The sequence below is a fragment of the Pelobates fuscus genome, chromosome 9, assembly GCF_036172605.1.
Source record: "Pelobates fuscus isolate aPelFus1 chromosome 9, aPelFus1.pri, whole genome shotgun sequence".
NCBI classification, from domain to species: Eukaryota; Metazoa; Chordata; class Amphibia; order Anura; family Pelobatidae; genus Pelobates; species Pelobates fuscus.
This window is the reverse complement of record NC_086325.1, coordinates 42,059,769-42,073,180: the sequence shown is the minus strand read 5'-3', so window position 1 is coordinate 42,073,180 and position 13,412 is coordinate 42,059,769. Positions and strand designations below refer to the sequence as shown.

The 13,412-nt window shown below is 38.1% G+C and overlaps 1 protein-coding gene across 4 annotated transcripts in view; it reads left to right on the top strand.

The window, feature by feature from the left end:
• Window positions 1-13,412, top strand: part of DIAPH2 (diaphanous related formin 2) — a 1,045,110-nt gene that overhangs the window by 272,769 nt on the left and 758,929 nt on the right. The window lies entirely within an intron of this gene.

Here is a 13,412-nt window from a genome sequence, read left to right as displayed (position 1 = left end):
ATCTATATATTTTTTAATATTTTATTTTTAATTATTTTTTTTATTTAATTTTTTTATGTATTTACATATTAATTTTTTTATATTATTTATAAATATATATATAACAATAATTATATATATATTTAATCAGTATCAGTCTACGTGTAATTTGATATTAATATATATATATAATTATATATATATTAATATTAAAATACACCTAGACGGTGTATGTGTATGTGTGTATATGCGTATATATATACTTAGATCATATATATATAATATATATATATGATCTAAGTATATAATTTATTTATTTTTACACTGTTTTAACATTTTTTTATTTGATTTTCAGCCAGCAGGGGGACCAACTGTCATTACAGTTGGTCCCCCTGCTGGCAATGCAGCAGGCAGCTATACCGGCCATGTGATTGTGAGGTCCTCGCAAGGACCTCACTCTCACATGGCCGGGAGGGCTCCTGGAGGGCGGACGTGCCGCGGGGGGCTCCCTGGGAGTCCCCCGAACCGCGATCGCCGGCGTGGGACCGCCAGCGACTGGGTAAGTTACTAAAAACCGGAGGGCGTACTATTACGTCCGGCGGCGTTTAGAGCCGCTTTTAAAAGGACGTAATAGTACGCCCTCCGGACTTAAGGGGTTAATCTGTGTTTGCTGTATAAAATGGATTGAGGCAAAAATGTGATTCTTTGTTAAACTAATTTGCATATGCCCACCCAGAATCCTTTGCGGTTGTAACATTGCTGCAGTTTTGGGATTTCTGTGGGAAAAGCAAGTCTTATGGCCTGACTGGTGTGCAGATTTTTATTTAACATTGTATTAATTATCCACAGACTTCAGGTGGAAGGTTTTTTCAATCACAATTTTTCCCCACCATAACCTTTTTTAGATTTATATATATATAACATAGTACATTTTCTTTGATAGGACATAATTGTGGGGGAGCACCTTAAATAAAATATGTGGGCCCCAAGTAAATCCATCCCTGATCATGTTATGTATGATGGAGCAGTATTGTCATTAAGACATTAAGACATTAGAATTCCTTGTTTTAAGGTTTTTTATATCTACACAGTACAAGGGAACAGTGAAAGGCCCTTTTAAATTAAAAACCATTTCAGACAACTTGTTCTCTTCCAACTAAACATTCAGATCATGGCTGGCCGGTGACTCTATAAAGCACAGATGAGAGTGACCTAATGGTAGCCTCTATTCTGTTATATAATGCACATTCCCTACAGCAACTGTTTCTTTTTTTTAATCTATTGTTGAGAGTGAAGACAAAGGAAAAATCAAACAAACAAACAAACAAACCTAAAAAAAACTCACCAGAACTGAAACCAGCTCAAAGGAAGGAAACAACATCGTCATCAGCAGACAGATCGTATTATTATTATTATTATTATTATTATTATTATTATTATTATTATTGCCATTTATATAGCGCCAACAGATTCCGTAGCGCTTTACAATATTATAAGAGGGGGATTTAACTATAAATAGGACAATTACAAAGAACTTATGCTCAATCGAGCTTACATTCTATCGTAGATGGATTCTCCTTTCAGTGGATATTTAAGTTTTATGTAGTATTCATCTCAGTAAACACTGTTGATGTGTATGACACAATCAGCTTATGTATACTGCCATTTTGAATATAATGTTCTATATGCACATCTATTAACTGTTCCTGAAGTTGGTACTATCCCTGAAAATCATGGTGTCTCAAGGAACAAGGCCATATTACATTTGATAAGGTTTCCTCTTGGGATATATAAAGAGAGTGTGCCTAATATAAGATAGGATTAATGCAAAATGTTAATCAGTTTACAATGTTTGCACATTGAAAGGGTTACATTGAGAACCAATTCGAACTACTTTACGGTCGAATTGGTAACTAAACTCTGTAGAAAAATGCTCTTACTCTAGAATACAATATTTTATATTTTTGCAGTCAGACTAGCTTGAGTTTAATTGACAAACGTAATTTGTAGCAGATGGTTATGAAATACTTCATTATTTAATTTTGATAATTAGGTACATAACACAGTAATCCCCACCAAACACATGCGTGGCTAATGATCTGCCCTTGATATTTGTTTTTGTGTAGTGTTCAAGATACGAAAGCGGCTCCTTCCACTTGTTAGTGAGAAATTCTACAGATGGCTGTGTTTAAAAACTGTTTTAGTATGAAGAAAGCAGTGGGAGAAAATTTAACGTTTTTTTTTTTAGAACTGATGCATGTTTTCAGGTTGATGTGAAAAATGTTAATTCTCCTTAATATATACTTACAATTTGACTATTGCAGACTCTGGAGCAGTGGTTCCCAAACCAGTCCTCATGGCCCACCAACAGTCCAGGATTTATGTATTTTCCTGTTTTATTCCAATGGAGATACTAACAAAACCTGGACTGTTGGTGGGTCTTGAGGACTGGTTTGGGAAACGCTGCTCTAGAGAGTTTCAGATTAGCCACTAAAACCAAAAAGGACTAACATTTGAAATGCACTCTTATTGTCCTGGTTAAGGACCAGATTTGCCAGTAGGTGGGTACCTAACAACATATATTAACAAAGCAGTCAATCACTTGTATATGGAAATCCAAAAGCAGCAATCCATTGTTTAGTACATCCACCAGGCTCAAAAGACATCTGATTTTAGAGCCCAAACCGTGGTCAGCAGTAGCAATACAGAATTTCTTTAATATGAATATATAAAATACAAAAATAGTGTGAATTGCACCTCAACATGACAAACAACCACTCACCTCAATATACTTGTAGGATATGATTACGTGTGGACATTCCACATGATGTTCTTGAAGGGGTCAGGGGTTGTTTGTCACACTGAAGTGCAATTAATATTATTTTAGCATTTTTCTGGATTCATAATAAAGCGAATTTCATATGGATTTGGACCTCATTATTTTTTTTTTTTTTTTTAATTCTTTATTTTTGTTGAGGCATATGATTATGGGGGTGCAGAAAAAAGAGAGGGAGACGTTCAAGAGCTGCACAAAACAGGGTCGACATAACATATGAACAAAGTCTCCTATGATTATCTACCTCATTTTATATATAGTAACATGCTCTCGCTTTAATACTGCATTCTCTCGCATTAATACTGTTTTCTCTCGCTTGAATCTTGTTATCTCTCGCTTCAATACTGTTATCTCTCGTTTCAATACTGTTGTCTCTCGCTTCAATACTGTTGTCTATCACTTTAATACTGTTGTCTATCACTTTAATGCTGTTGTATCTCGCTATAATACTGTTGTATCCCGCTATAATACTGTTGTATCCCGCTATAATACTATTGTATCTCGCTATAATACTGTTGTCTATCACTTTAACCCCTTAAGGACACATGACATGTGTGACATATCATGATTCCCTTTTATTCCAGAAGTTTGGTCCTTAAGGGGTTAATACTGTTGTCTATCACTTTAATACTGTTGTATCTCGCTTCAATACTGTTGTCTATCACTTTAATACTGTTGCCTATCACTTTAATACTGTTGTATCTCGCTATAATACTGTTGTATCCCGCTCTAATACTGTTGTATCCCGCTATAATACTGTTGTATCTCGCTATAATACTGTTGTCTATCACTTTAATACTGTTGTCTATCACTTTAATACTGTTGTATCTCGCTTCAATACTGTTGTCTATCACTTTAATACTGTTGCCTATCACTTTAATACTGTTGTATCTCGCTATAATACTGTTGTATCCCGCTATAATACTGTTGTATCTCGCTATAATACTGTTGTATCTCGCTATAATACTGTTGTATCCCGCTATAATACTGTTGTATCTCGCTATAATACTGTTGTCTATCACTTTAATACTGTTGCCTATCACTTTAATACTGTTGTATCTCGCTATAATACTGTTGTATCTCGCTATAATACTGTTGTATCTCGCTATAATACTGTTGTATCTCGCTATAATACTGTTGTATCCCGCTATAATACTGTTATATCTCGCTATAATACTGTTATATCTCGCTATAATACTGTTGTATCTCGCTATAATACTGTTGTATCTTGCTATAATACTGTTGTATCTCGCTATAATACTGTTGTCTATCACTTTAATACTGTTGTCTATCACTTTAATACTGTTGTATCCCGCTATAATACTGTTGTATCTCGCTATAATACTGTTGTATCTCGCTATAATACTATAGAAATAAAAAAAAAAAAAAAAAAATAATAGTGAAATAAGTGGACTGTCATCCAAACATTTCTGCTTCATTTAAACGTTGCTTTGTAGTAGTTTGTTATACATAAGAGGAACAAATATAAAAACATAAATTATTAACACACGTTTAGTTGCATTGCCGTTATGCCATGCTATTTCAATAGAGGGCTATTTATTCTGGCTAAACTAGTGGCATGGTTGTGGCTGAGACAGTGGTTCCATCTAAGGTTAAAGTAAGGCTCCCTAGGTACATTAGCATAGCAGCTTAATATGCAGACCTCCATGCTGGCTACGAGTGATGGGAGTCGTGAGAAGCAAAACTAAACATTAAACAAAAGGTTAAATAATAAAGATATGTCCATTTCCAGTGGGGCAAAGAGTCAGGTGTAAGACAATACTATGCCTGTGTTAAAGTCTCAGTCCGTTTGGGGTCAGCCGATGCCTTGACGGGGCCGAGTGAATGCCCCCTGCTGTAGGTGATGCTGTCTTGATCTCGGGGACTGCTTGTGCTCGGGAGGTTCCCACTTCCGTGATTGTGTACCTTTGTTGGACTGGTTTGGTGTTGCCGCCTTTTTGGGCCTCGTTTCTTGTCTCCTCCATTGCCGATCAAGTCTCGCTATGTTCCTGCTGGGTCTTTTGCTGGCCAGTGCTTGTCGGTGTGTGGGGCCTGCGTGGTCTGTCTTAGACACTTTCTTGGCCCTGTGGGTTGGTTTCAGGATGCTTTTGCTGGTAATGGGTCTCCCTGGGTGTTTCTCCGAGATGGCGCCCCAGCGGCGCAGGCCTTCCGGGCGCATGGAGCTTTTGGACGCGGTTATTTTCCGCTGAGCAGCCACCTGGTCTGATCTTAGTAGCTTGCCTTTTGTCTTGGTCACTGGGTAGGGAGGTCGCAAATATGCCTCCAGCTTCTCCCAAAAAGTGTCAAAGATTGCAGCCAGTCGGAGCTCTGTATCCGCTGCGATGTGGGAGGCCTCCCAGTCCGCCGCCATCTTGGAGGCATCGTGTGCCGGGTCGCCCCTCTGTGTTACAGGTTTGGTCTTGCGGTGTGGCTTAGCTGAGCTGCCCCTGTTGTTCAGGGGGGATCGGGATAAACCCCTCCGGTCCATAGGGGGGGGGGATAGGAGGCAAGCACGCCGAGAGGTCTGTGTGTGCCTTTGCTGCCAGGGAGAGCAGGCGCCTCTCCCCAGTGCGGTCTCGGGTAGGCCCCAGTGGCTTTTGAGGGTTCCCGAGGGGGGTGTGTCTCGCTTTTGGGGTCATTGGATACCCCCGGGTTTCCCCTGCTTGCATCATGCCTTCTCTGCCGTGATTTGTTCCGATTTTGGGGGATTTTGTCCCCGAATATGTCGCTGTGGTCAGGAGCTATGTAGCTGTGCGTCTTTCCCGCTCGGCAGCCAGGCCGGACCTCACTATTTTATTAACTATGCTGTGAACAAGTGAGTCTTCTTTAAGAAATTAGGCACGTGTAAAGAAGGCATGTCCTGAACAACTGTCTGTCACTTAAAGGAACATGCTAGAGAGTGTCCTTTTTTCATTTTACAAAAATTGTATATTTTAATAGAAATTGGCAAATTTAAAAAATAACCTGGTTACATCCCTCCTGGCTGTCAATCAGATAACTAGTCCTGTAACTTCCTTGTTTGTTTAGCTCAGTGGAGCTAAACTCATGAGGCAGGCAAGAGCCCAGAGCACCTGCCTTGCATATGCTTCTCAATGAGCTGCACTGGAAAGACTGTGATTGGACAGCCACAGAAAGTCTTGGGGGGTTGAAGGGGGGTGAGAGGGGTCTTGCATAGGCTTAAAGGGAAACTCCAGTGCCAGAAAAACGATCCGTTTTTCTGGCACTGGAGGGTCCCTCTCCCTCCCACCCACCAATCCCCGGTTACTGAAGGGGTGAAAACCCCTTCAGTGACTTACCGGAGGCAGCGACAGGTCCCACGTCGCTGCTTCCTCCTCCCCCGCCGCTCCTCCTTCTGGTTACGTCGGCCGGTGGGCGAGACTGATCTCGCCCGCCGGCCGAGGAGACCTAATGCGCATGCGCGGCAATGCCGCGCATGCGCATTAGCGCACCCCATAGGAAAGCATTGAAAATGAATTTCAATGCTTCCCTATGGGGAATAGAGCGACGCTGGAGGTCCTCACACAGCGTGAGGACATCCAGCGACGCTCTAGCACAGAAAACCTGTGCTATGAAGCAGGAAGTGTCCTCTAGTGGCTGTCTAATAGACAGCCACTAGGGGAGGACTTAACCCTGCAAGGTAAATATTGCAGTTTTAAAAAAACTGCAATAATTACACTTGCAGGGTTAAGGGTAGTGGGAGTTGGCACCCAGACCACTCCAATGAGCTGAAGTGGTCTGGGTGCCTGGAGTGTCCCTTTAAGACAAGAAAACTGCAGCTTTTGCAAGCTGATTTTAGATATATCTCTAATGGGGAAAAATGCTTTATTAATAAAGATTTAGTTTTATTTTTTTTATCTGGGCAGTGAAATATTTTTCACTTTATGAAAAGCAAGTGCAAAGTAATATGTTGGACACATTAAATGGATATACTATATTTACTGACATCTCATATTTGGTGTATGAAAATATTACATTATTTGTTTTTCAAAGGCAATAATGCTAGTCCAGCCATATACATATATAAATACATGGACTGTCAGTGAAGATTGTTCTGCAGAATAAATCTGATTTTTTGCAATGTAGAGAAACCAAGCAGCACTTCAGTTTTCAATGTAAGCCTTATCATTCTTAAAATATGTGTACATATAAGAAAGTGATGCTCTGTTTGCCAACTGCTATACTTAATACACACAACTGCACAAACGTAAACTCAAATATCTGGAGACTCTGGGTCATTAGTTCATCGGCATGAAGTGAGAAGTGTAGAATATGATAGAGAGTAATCACACAAACACATTTTTTAATTATTGCAAAGCTACATATATTTTTACCTTAAATATATATCTCACAACTATTCCAGAGTCCCCAGCTTGACATGCAAATGAGCACAGACCGTTATCATGTTTCAGACTTCATACTGCAGATACGCTTCGCAATGGGCACTGTTTTAAACACAGCTTTTTTTAAACCAACGCATGGACTATGATAAAAAAAAAATCAGTTGCAAGACTACAGTTTTGACCTTGTGGGGCTCATCAGCATGGCACCAGCTCTGGTCTAGAAGTTGATATTTTGAATCATTGTCCTTGCTTTGATTTAGTGACAATAAATAATACACATGCTCACCACAAACAGCTTACTGACACACACATGCTCACCACAGACAAGCTCACTGACACACTGAAGTTACCATTTTGTGGCCTCTTCCTTCCAGCAAGGTGGGCAACATGTGTGGGGACAGAGCTTGCGTGTGGAAGGTGGATCTTCCATTCATGGGTGGGGCTTACTTGCAAGGCGGGGTATGCTGCCAAAATTGCTGTAAATTGTGCATGGAGACTGCTAGGTCTCCCTCTGGCAGTTAGCACCCTAATTGGGGCCGCACCAGCCCTCAGCCCCTTCCTCTTTACTACCGACAGATTGACACAGGCTGGCACAATCCAAGGGGAAAATACTTAAATTACAGGAACCTGATGATTTGGACTGTCTGTCCAACCCCAGGTACAGTAGCCCACCGGGAAATTTTCTGGTATCCCAATGGGCCAGTCCAGCAGGAAGGGAAAAAATAACATTGAAAATTAATTTTACATAACCGCTTTATTTCAACATGAAAGCAACTTACATTCTTGCACTAAACACATCAAACAGTCTGCTGTATGTATATGTAATATACACAAGATTTCATTATATAGCAAATATTTACGCTGAAACTTTTACATTATAATAATGTGATAAACTGCAAATACACTTTGTAAGTGCTATTATTGAATACCATGCCTCTCTCTGGATTAGACATTGTGGGATTGATCTAGATCGATGTCTAGTTGCACTTTTTTCCTATTGTCCACATTTGAGGAAGACAGAACCACTTTGTCAGCTATGTCAAAGATGGGTTATCTTAGATAATACGTATTTGAGAATTTTACAGAGTGTGTTTAATATATCAGCAGTGGATGTCTTGGCTATACTATATCATTAATATAGGACAAAAAAAGGTTTGACGTGCAGTGCAATCAGGTCCCACGAGTTAATGGCACTAGCCTGGTGCAAAGACAGACAGGGTAAATGGGGAGATTTTCAGTAAGGGTCTCTTCATCGTTAATTGGAAAAGCTCTTAGTGATACCGTTGTCAAAAAATGATATATGACCATTTTCTCGAAATGCAACAAAGTTTATAAAGAGCCCGATAAGTTTCTCAGAAGTCTTGTGTTTTTGCTGTCTTTGTATTGTCAAAGACAGAGGAAGGAAGATGAATTGTTTATGATTGTTTTTAATAAACTGTTTCGATTTTGTACCTCCAGGTATAACATCTGTTCATATAATTCATTTTAAAAAATACAAAATATGTAGGAGTGTAAAACCCTTGTAAATCATGATTGTCACTGTTTCTGCTAACTAGAGGCAATCTGTAGGTGCATTGTATATACAAACAAATCTGTTATTCTATTATGCGAAGGAAGCAGTTGTTTTGTTTTTTTTCTCAAGAGTTTCTGAACTTTAAACAGGCGGCGGGTACATCAAAACTTTTGTTGACTTTAAAGGATGGCTGGCAAACAGCATTGTAGCATTAATTAGGAAAAATGCATTGGTGGGTGAATGTTGCGAAGCAGATAACTTGAAATCAAAGATAGAATTGATGTTTCTCTTGTTCTTATGCTGATGTGTAAGGGAATGTGCATTCATTAACAGCAAATAGCTTGTTTTCGAATTTTACCATATATTATTACCATATATTATTATTTATACTATTGTGACTTTATAACTTTTTTTTTTTTCAAAACTCAACAGAAATATACGTGGCAACTTTAAGTCACTATATTAAATATCTCACAATGTACTGGATATAGTTAGACCCCTGTCCTGTCATGTTGGGTTTTGGTTTTCGTGTCCTACTTATGGTGACACCATTGAAAGCACACCATAAAATGTAGTATGAGTACATCATTGATCTAGTTGACAGCAGTGGCAAGTTATTCAATATCATTTCTGCCCATTAAAGAACACTTCACCCATGCTCTGCACATGGATAGTCTCGGAAGGCTAACATGACTTCCTACCAGCCTTCATCAGCCTTGATGTGGATTGCCTCATTGCTGCACTAACATCCTTATTTTAATACCTTTTAAAGAAACACTGTAATCACCAAAAACGATTTAGCTTCATGTAGTAGTTCTGCGTTTAATAGAGTGTCTCTATTGGCTGTACATTGTTAATGCTGTCTTTTCAGAGAAAATACATAATATGCATTGCTGCCTAAATTCACCTCTAGTGGCAGTCTTTGCAGGACCTATATTCAGCATCCCCGAGCTCTGCTTAGAGATGCTGAATGTTCCCCATAGAGATGCATTGACTAATAAAAACATATTTCTATATGAGGACATGTTGATTGTTGCACAAGTGCTTTAGCCTCCCAATGTTTCACTATGGGATTGGCTGAGATCATCAAGATTAATGATCTCCGACAGGGAGGCATAGCAGCCGCACAGAGACTGGCGTGGAAAAGGCTAAAAGATAAATCAAATCTAATTTTTCTTTTTTTTTTTCTTTTTTTTATTGCACATGAAGGGCAGACATCTAAGTAGTAGAATGTCATAGTGTTAGGAATACATGTTTGTATTCCGAATGCTATAGCATTACTTTAATGTTGCGAGGTGTGGGTGGATATCACAGCAAAAAAAAGAAAAGACAAAACTTTAACAGCGTTATATGAGCACATGTGAATAAATTATAAGGACTTCTGCTCACATAGAGATGAGCCTGTACAGGCTCTAGGACACACTCTTTAGGTATATGATCTCTTTTGAAGAATATTTTTATGGTAGTAGCAAGTGCCTAGAATGGTGTCAATTTTATTACAAAATAGGGATCAATATGACATATTAATTAAGAGTTATTGTTGTTGTTGTTAAATTAACTATATAAGCTCCATTAACCCAATTATTTTTTGTTGTTCTTTCTGATCCACCGAAGGACTATTATTATGCATTTTATCACTTTTGTGTGCACTAATTGCTTCTATCGGTGTATAATATACATTTGAACACCTGTCACATGCTGTCCCATTTCCTGTAACTTGACAACAAGACTTATTGCAGAGTGTTAAAGATGATGGGATTTATAGTTAAATTAACCTCTGAGACAATGTTGGGATAATCTCAAATAAATATTAATATTACTGCATTTATATGGTTCATAAAGTAAATATCGTAATTGGCTATCTACTTCCTATTTTCATCTATCATGCGTGACTCACAAATCCAAAATATGAATCCATTTTTTTTTTTTTTTAGGAATTCTGGTTCAGTAAATACATAAGGGAGAGCTACTGTTCTCATTCCAGTAGGAAAACATGTTCTCGGTGTGAAATGCTGAAGTTAATGTTTCATTATGGTCATTAACCCCATAGAGTAAGGGAGGCATTAGCATACACACTAGGCAGCATAACAATCATTACCTGGCTTCTTTGAAATGGGTGTCTGGCATTGAAAGGGTCACCTCTTCCCATTTTGCCTTGTTACAACTTGCAATGTCTGCTAACACCTCTCCTGGTGTTAGCGTTCTGAGATATCTGTCTGCTGTGTATATTGCACTGCATCTAATTATTGAAAAAGTAGATCACCAACTCAGTAAAATTAAAACTTTTTTTTGTATTTTAAGATAAAAAGTTGGACTTTTTTTTTCAAAATGGCTTGATGATTTTTTTTCTCAATTTCTGCATTATATAACCAAATAAATAGAATATATATATATAAATATATATATATATATATATATATATATTGAAATGCTACATGAGCATGTAGTAACCAGCCAAGACTGAGTAAACAAACCTGCTATTGAAGGTGTGGGTGCAACTATGAACATTCTGTCTGATTTCTCTCATTTGTGCCTCTAAATTGGCAATATAATTGAGCTACTGTAATAAATGATCTATTATGCACAATAGATATCACTTGCATAAAATAGTGTGCCAAAAGAATAGTTTATCGTGTGTATTTAACGTGTGATTAGCCAGTGTCAAAATAGTATTCACTCATTAACATTTAAGTGCAGTTATAATTTTTACTAAAACTTACTATTTGCTTAAAAAATACTTGCCTTAGATGTGGAATATACATCATTTTTAATATCTAGGCTTCTTTGCACTTTATAAGTACTTGCCTCTATATATAACCGGTTTTTGACCTATTCACTAAGAGTGCTATAACAATAGGACACAGCCTGGCTTTTATTCCCCTCTATCCATCCATCGGTGGATAATATTGATCCTCAAAGGCCAGAATTTAACTGATATACTGATGGACACATTTGAGTCTCACAAAGCTTTTCCTGCAATATTCTCATCTGAAAGCTTTTATTTATTCATCACTGATCTTTACCTGTCTTTATGTCTCTCATTTAAAACTTTGCTAATAAACAATGCTAGTGTGTACCCCATTGTTTTTGATGGGCACAGAAGCAGAGCTTATTCTGTTATGATGTATAATAATCCATAGACAGACACACAGGGAAAGACAAACATACAGATAGATAAAGCCTATTAAATTTTTCTACCTGTCTGTCACATCACATTTTAGAGGAGAAGAGCATTGTATCCAGCCAATTCAATATCCATCAATTCTGTAATATATGAGACAAAAATGTACCTTAATTTACTTCCACTTACATGCTAAATCGTTTTATGTATTTCATACATATTGATTGAAAATCCCCCTCCCCACAGAAAATCTCATTGCAAATTTCTAAATATCTCACTTCTCTTTGTAATTGTGTTATAAAATATGAAACATATGGTAAAAAACAGTCTTTTGTTGCAGTTTGATATATGCATTCAGAAGTTTTCTGTTTGCATAACCAACCTTGTACATTACATTCAGCTGTAACACCCTTCAGCCTATACAACATAAATTGTATATGCAAACGTGGAGAATGTGTTGTGTATTGTTTTGCTTATACTTTCCAGTGGCTTTTTGCACAATAAGATTAAGTGGGAGTAATGTCGTTTATAACACCAGTATAACATAAATGAAACTAATTGTATTTACAATTTTCAAGGTAAGCCATTGGCTAAGCATCCAATTAGATTAGAAAATCCCCACCTTGTTTCGCCACGTTTGACCAGATGTAAATACAGAAGGTCTGGTTAGAAAACTTTGTTACCGGTCAGAAAAAAAAGGACAGGGAACATAGTACCCTAAAAATATTAAAAATAGACACAGACCTGTAATGCTGGGCAGTAAGAAAAATACTATGACATAAAAGAGATCTTTTAGACAGTGAAGATGATTTCTGCATCATATACAATGCAGAACTCTTGTACTATATCTTGCATATTCTATCTGTCCCTGGTAATGTACGTGCCAAACAGAGTTTATTCTATACAGAATCTTAAACACCAGGCATGTTTCTACAATTGTACATCCTTTGCTGACTGCTTTTTTTTTTTTTTTTTTAAATGATCAAAAACGTACACAACCTTAAGATTAGAATGCGTACAATGATGGCCCAAAAAATGAAATAAAATCCGTTCTTCATCCATTGCTGTGCTGCATTAAAAGGGGAATCTAAGCATCCCAACCTCTATATGCCAAGATCGCTGTCATGCTATTAAGCTGCTCCCCAAATCTCGATAAATTTTATTCATATTTTGATGACATATCAATGCCAAGTGGAGGCCATGCTGCAAATTCTTGAGACCCTTTTACCCAGAAGTGGGGGACAGCACTCACAGAACCTTGACCATTATATCAGCAGTGGCTATGGTGCTTAAAGGGACACTGTAGGCACCAAGACCACTTAATCTCATTGAAGTGGTCTGGGTGCAATGTATCTATCCCCTTTAACTACAAAATTAATTATTGTTTCTGAGAAACTGCAATAATTGCATTCAAGGACTAAGACTGCCTCTAGTAGCTGTCAATCAGACAGCCACTAGAGGCACTTCCTGCTTGCTAGGTGACTTTTGGTCACCTAACTGAAACTGGACATCAGCATCAGCATTGCTTTCCTATGGGGAGGGCCTAAGGCACTTGCCATGCATTAGTCAGGTGAAGTCGGAGGAGGTGGAGCACCGACCCAGAGTCGAGGGAGAATCACAAAT